Consider the following 6,581-nt stretch of genomic DNA (forward strand, 5'->3'; position numbering starts at 1 on the left):
ACGACTGTGCCCCTTAGCCCCCTACTGTACTCCCTGTACAAACACGGCTGTGTTCCTCAGCCCCCTACTGTACTCCCTGTATACCGACTGCTGTACCCTCAGCCAGCTACCGTATTCCCTGTGCACGCAAGTCTGTGTTCTCACCCGGACTGTACTCTCTGTGCACCAAGAGATGTGCCCTCAGCCCTCAACTGTACTCCCTGTGCATACACAGCTGTATCCCTCAGCCCGCTACTGTACTCCCTGTACACACACAGCTGTGTCCCTCAGCTCGCTACTGTACTCCCTGTACACACACGGCTGTGTCGCTCAGCCCCCTACTGTACTCCCTGTTCACACGTGGCCGTGTCTCTCAGCCCCCTACTGTACTCCCTGTATACCGACTGCTGTACCCTCAGCCAGCTACCGTATTCCCTGTGCACGCAAGTCTGTGTTCTCACCCGGACTGTACTCTCTGTGCACCAAGAGATGTGCCCTCAGCCCTCAACTGTACTCCCTGTGCATACACAGCTGTGCCCTCAGCCCGCTACTGTACTCCTTGTACACACACAGCTGTGTCCCTCAGCTCGCTACTGTACTCCCTGTACACACACGGCTGTGTCGCTCAGCCCCCTACTGTACTCCCTGTTCACACGTGGCTGTGTCTCTCAGCCCCCTACTGTACTCCATGAAGACACACGGCAGTGTCACTCAGCCCACAACTGTACTCCATGTACACACACGGCTGTACCCCTCAGCCACCTACTGTACTCCCTGCACACACAGGACTTTGTCCTCAGCCCCCTACTATATACCCTGTACACACACGGCTGTGTCCCTCAGTCCCCTACTGTACTCCCTGTGCACGAACGGCTGTGTACCTCTGCCCCCGACTGTACTCCCTGGACACACACGGCTGCATCTCTCAGCCCCCTACTGTACTCCTGTACACACACGGCGGTGTCCTAAGCCCCCTACTGTACTCCCTGTACACCAATGGCTGTGTCCTCAACTCCCTACTGTACTCCCTGTACACACACAGCTGTGTCTCTCAGCCCCCTACTGTACTCCCTGTACACACACTGCAGTGTCACTCAGCCCACAACTGTACTCCCTGTACACACACGGCTGTATCCCTCAGCCACCTACTGTACTCCCTGCACACACAGGACTTTGTCCTCAGCCCCCTACTGTGTACCCTGTACACACACGGCTGTGTCCCTCAGTCCCCTACTGTACTCCCTGTGCACGAACGGCTGTGTACCTCTGCCCCCGACTGTACTCCCTGGACACACACGGCTGCGTCCCTCAGCCCCCTACTGTACTCCTGTACACACACGGCGGTGTCCTAACCCCCCTACTGTACTCCCTGTACACCAATGGCTGTGTCCCTCAGCCCCCTACTGTACTCCCTGTCCAAACACGGCTGTGTCCTCAGCCAAATCTTCGAGTAAAAAATGAGGTCTGCAGATGCTGGAGATCACAGCTGAAAATGTGTTGCTGGTCAAAGCACAGCAGGCCAGGCAGCATCTCAGGAATAGAGAATTCGACGTTTCGATTCCTGATGAAGGGCTTATGCTCGGAACGTCGAATTCTCTATTCCTGAGATGCTGCTTGACCTGCTGTGCTTTGACCAGCAACACATTTTCAGCTGTGTCCTCAGCCCCCGACTGTACTCTCTGTACACACACGTCTGTGTCCACAGTCCCTTACTGTACTCCCTGTACACACATGGCAGTGTCACTCAGCCCACAACTGTACTCCATCTACACACACGGCTGTATCCCTCAGCCACCTACTGTACTCCCTGCGCACACAGGACTTTGTCCTCAGCCCCCTACTGTATACCCTGTGCACGAACGGCTGTGTACCTCTGCCCCCGACTGTATTCTCTGTACACACACGGCTGTGTCCACAGTCCCCTACTGTACTCCCTGTACACACACGGCTGTGTCCACAGCCCCCTACTGCACTCCCTGTACACACACGGCTGTGTCCCTCAGCCCCCTACTATACTCTCTGTACACACACGGCTGTGTTGCCCAGACAACTACTCCAAGCCATGTGCACACCCGGCTGTGTCCCTCTGCCCAATACTGTACTCCCTGTACACACACGGCTGGGTCGCTCAGCACCTTACTGTACTCACTGTACACACACAGCTGTGCCCTCAGCCCCCTACTGTACTCCCTGGACACTCAGGGCTGCGTCCGCCAGCCCCCTACTGCACTCCCTATACACCCTCAGCCCCCTACTGTTCTCCCTGTACACACACGGATGTGTTGGTAGCCACCTGCTGTACTCCCTGTACACCGACAGCTGTTTCCTCAGCCTCATACTGTACTCTCAGAACACACACGGCTGTGTCCCTCAGTCCCCGAAAGTACTTCTTGTACACACACGACTGTGTACCTCTGCCCCCTACTGTACTCCAAGTACACACACGGCTGTGTCCCTTAGCCCCCTATTGTACTCCCAGGACACACATGGCTGCGTCCCGCAGACCCCTACTGTACTCCCTGTACACACACGGCTGTGTCCACAGTCCCCTACTGCACTTCCTGAACACACACGGCTGTGTGCTCAGCCCCCTACTGTACTCCCTGTACTCACAGGATTTTGTCCTGAGCACCCTACTATACTCCCTGTACACACACGGCTCTGTCCTCAGCCCCCTACTGTACTCCCTGAACACCCACGGCCGTCTGCTCAGCCCCCTACTGTACTCCTTGTACACACACGACTATGTCCTCAGCCCCCTTCTGTATTCCCTATACACTAACGGCTGTGTCCTCAGCCCCCTACTGTACTCCCTGTACTCACAGGATTTTGTCCTGAGCACCCTACTATACTCCCTGTACACACACGGCTCTGTCCTCAGCCCCCTACCGCACTCCCTGAACACACGCGGCTGTGTCCTCAGCCCCCTACTGTACTCCCTGTATACACAGCATTTGTCCTCAGCCCCCTACTGTATTCCCTGTACACACACGGCAGGGTCCCTAAGCCCCCTACTGTACACCTTGGACACACACGGCTGTGCCATCAGCCCCCTACTGTACTCCCTGTACACACATGGCTGTGTCCACAGTCCCCTACTGCACTTCCTGAACACAGTCAGCTGTGTCCTCAGCCACCTACTGTACTCCCTGTACACACACGATTTTGTCCTGAGCACCCTACTATACTCCCTATACACACACGGCTCTGTCCTCAGCCCCCTTCTATACTCCCTGAACACCCATGGCTGTGTGCTCAGCCCTCTACTGTACTCCCTGTACACACACGACTGTGTCCTCAGCCCCCTTCTGTTGTCCCTATACACCCACGGCTGTGTCCTCAGCCTCCTGCTGTACTCCCTGTACACATAGGATTTTGTCCTCAGCCCCCTACTGTACTCCCTGTACACACACGGCTGTGTCCTCGGCCCCCTACTGTACTCCCTGAACACCCACAGCTGTGTGCTCAGCCCACTACTGTACTCCCTGTACGCACAGGACTTTGTCCTCAGCCCCCTACTGTATTCCCTGTACACACATGGCTGTGTCCCTCAGCCCCCTACTGTACTCCCTGTACACACACGGCTGTGTCCCTCAGCCCCATACTGTACTCCCTGAACACAAACGGCTGTGTCTCTCAGCCCCCTACTGTACTCCCTGTAGACACACGACAGTGTCACTCAGCCCACAACTGTACTCCCTATACACACAAGGCTGCGTCGTTAGCCACCTACTGTACTCCCTGTACACTGACGGCTGTGTCCTCAGCCCCATACTGTACTCCCAGTACGCACACGGCTGTGTCCCTCAGTCTCCGACTGTACTTCTTGTACACACACGACTGTGTCCCTCAGCCCCCTACTGTACTCCCTGTACACACACGGCTGTGTCCCTCAGCCCCCTACTGTATTCCCTGTACACACACTGCTATGTACTCAGCCCCCTACTGTTCTCCCTGTACACACACGGCTGTGTCCCTCAGCTCACTACTGTACTCCCTGTACACCATTGGCTGTGTCCTCAGCCCCCTACTGTACTCCATCTACACACACGGCTGTGTCCCTCAGCCCCCTACTGTACTCCTGTACACAGACGGCGGTGTCCTAAGCCCCCTACTGTACTCCCTGTACACCAATGGCTGTGTCCCTCAGCCCCCTACTGTACTCCGTGTCCAAACACGGCTGTGTCCTCAGCCCCCGACTGTACTCTCTGTACACACACGGCTGTGTCCACAGTCCCCTACTGTACTCCCTGTACACACACGGCTGTGTCCACAGTCCCCGACTGCACTCCCTGTACACACACGGCTGTGTCCCTCAGCCCCCTACTATACTCCCTGTACACACACGGCTGTGTCCCCCAGACAACTACTCCAAGCCATGTACGCACCCGGCTGTGTCCCTCTGCCCAATACTGTACTCCCTGTACACACACGGCTGGGTCGCTCAGCACCCTACTGTACTCACTATACACACACAGCTGTGCCCTCAGCCCCCTACTGTACTCCCTGGACACTCAGGGCTGCGTCTGCCAGCCCCCTACTGTACTCCCTGTACACACGTGGCTGTGACCTCAGACCCCTACTGCACTTCCTGAACACACACGGCTGTGTCCTCAGCCCCCTACTGTACTCCATGTACACACAGGATTTTGTCCTGGGCCCCCTACTATACTCCCTGTACACACACGGCTGTGTCCTCAGCTCCCTACTGTGCTCCCTGAACATGCACGGCTGTGTGCTCAGCCCCCTACTGTTCTCACTGTACACACACGGCTGTGTCCTCAGCCCCCTTCTGTATTCCCTATACACCCACGGCTGTGTCCTCAGCCACCTACTGTACTCCCTGTACACTCAGGATTTTGTCCTCAGTCCCCTCCTCTACTCCATGTGCACACTCGGCTGTGTCCTCAGCCCCCTACTGTACTCCCTGTACACACACGGCTGTGTCCCTCAACCCCTACTGTACTCCATGTACACACACGGCTGTGTCGTTAGCCACCTACTGTACTCCCTGTACACACAGGACTTTTTCCTCAGCCCCCTACTATATTCCCTGTACACACACGGCTGGGTCGCTCAGCCCCCTACTGTACTCCCTGAACACAAACGGCTGTGTTTCTCAGCACCCTACTGTACTCCATGTAGACACACGGCAGTGTCACTCAGCCCACAACTGCACTCCCTGTACACACACGGCTGTGTCGGTAGCCACCTACTGTACTCCCTGTACACCGACAGCTGTGTCCTCAGCCTCATACTGTACTCTCAGTACACACACGGCTATGTCCCTCAGTCCCCGAATGTACTTCTTGTACACACACGACTGTGTCCCTCAGCCCCCTGCTGTACTCCCTGTACCTACATGGCTGTGACCCCCAGACACCTACTCCTAGCCATGTGCATACCCGGCTGTGTCCCTCAGCCCCCCTACTGTACTCCCTGTACACACACGGCTGTGTCCCTCAGCCCCCTACTGTACTCCCTGTAGATACACGGCCGTGTCACTCAGCCCACAGCTGTACTCCCTGTACACGCACGGCTGTGTCACTTAGCCCCCTACTGTACTCGCTGGACACACACGGCTGCGTCCCTCAGACCCCTACTGTACTCCCTGTACACACACGGCTGTGTCCACAGTCCCCTACTGTACTCCCTGTACACACACGGCTGTGTCCCTCAGCCCCCTACTGTACTCCCTGTAGATACACGGCCGTGTCACTCAGCCCACAGCTGTATTCCCTATACACGCACGGCTGCGTCACTTAGCCCCCTACTGTACTCGCTGGACACACACGGCTGCGTCCCTCAGACCCCTACTGTACTCCCTGGACACACACGGCTGTGTCCACAGTCCCCTACTGTACTCCCTGTACACACACGGCTGTGTCCTCAGCCCCCATCTGTCCTCCCTGTTCACTCACCGCTGTGTCCCTCAGCCACCTACTGTACTCCCTGTACACACGCGGCTGTGTCCTCATCCTCCTACTGCACTCCCTGTCCACACACAGCTGTGTCACTCAGCCTCCGACTGCACTGCCTGTGCAAGAACGGCTGTGTACCTCTGCCTCCTACTGTACTCCCTGTACACACACGGCTGTGTCCCTTAGCCCCCTACTGTACTCCCAGGACACACACGGCTGCATCCCTCAGACCCCTACTGTACTCCCTGTACACACACGGCTGTGTCCACAGTCCCCTACTGCACTTCCTGAACACACACAGCTGTGTCCTCAGCCCCATACTGTACTCCCTGTACACACAGGATTTTGTCCTGAGCACCCTACTATACTCCCTGTACACACACAGCTCTGTCCTCAGCCCCCTACTGTACTCCCTGAACACCCACGGCTGTGTGCTCAGCCCCTTACTGTACTCCCTGTACACATACGACTATGTCCTCAGCCCCCCTCTGTATTCCCTATACACACACGGCAGGGTCCTCAGCCACCTACTGTACTCCCTGTACACACAGGATTTTGTCCTCAGCCCCCTACTCTACTCACTGTACACACACGGCTGTGTCCACAGTCCCCTACTGCACTCCCTGAATACACACATCTGTGTCCTCAGCCCCCTACTGCACTCCCTGTATACACAGGACT

This window comes from Hemiscyllium ocellatum, unplaced genomic scaffold, assembly GCF_020745735.1.
Source record: "Hemiscyllium ocellatum isolate sHemOce1 unplaced genomic scaffold, sHemOce1.pat.X.cur. scaffold_153_pat_ctg1, whole genome shotgun sequence".
NCBI lineage: Eukaryota > Metazoa > Chordata > Chondrichthyes > Orectolobiformes > Hemiscylliidae > Hemiscyllium > Hemiscyllium ocellatum.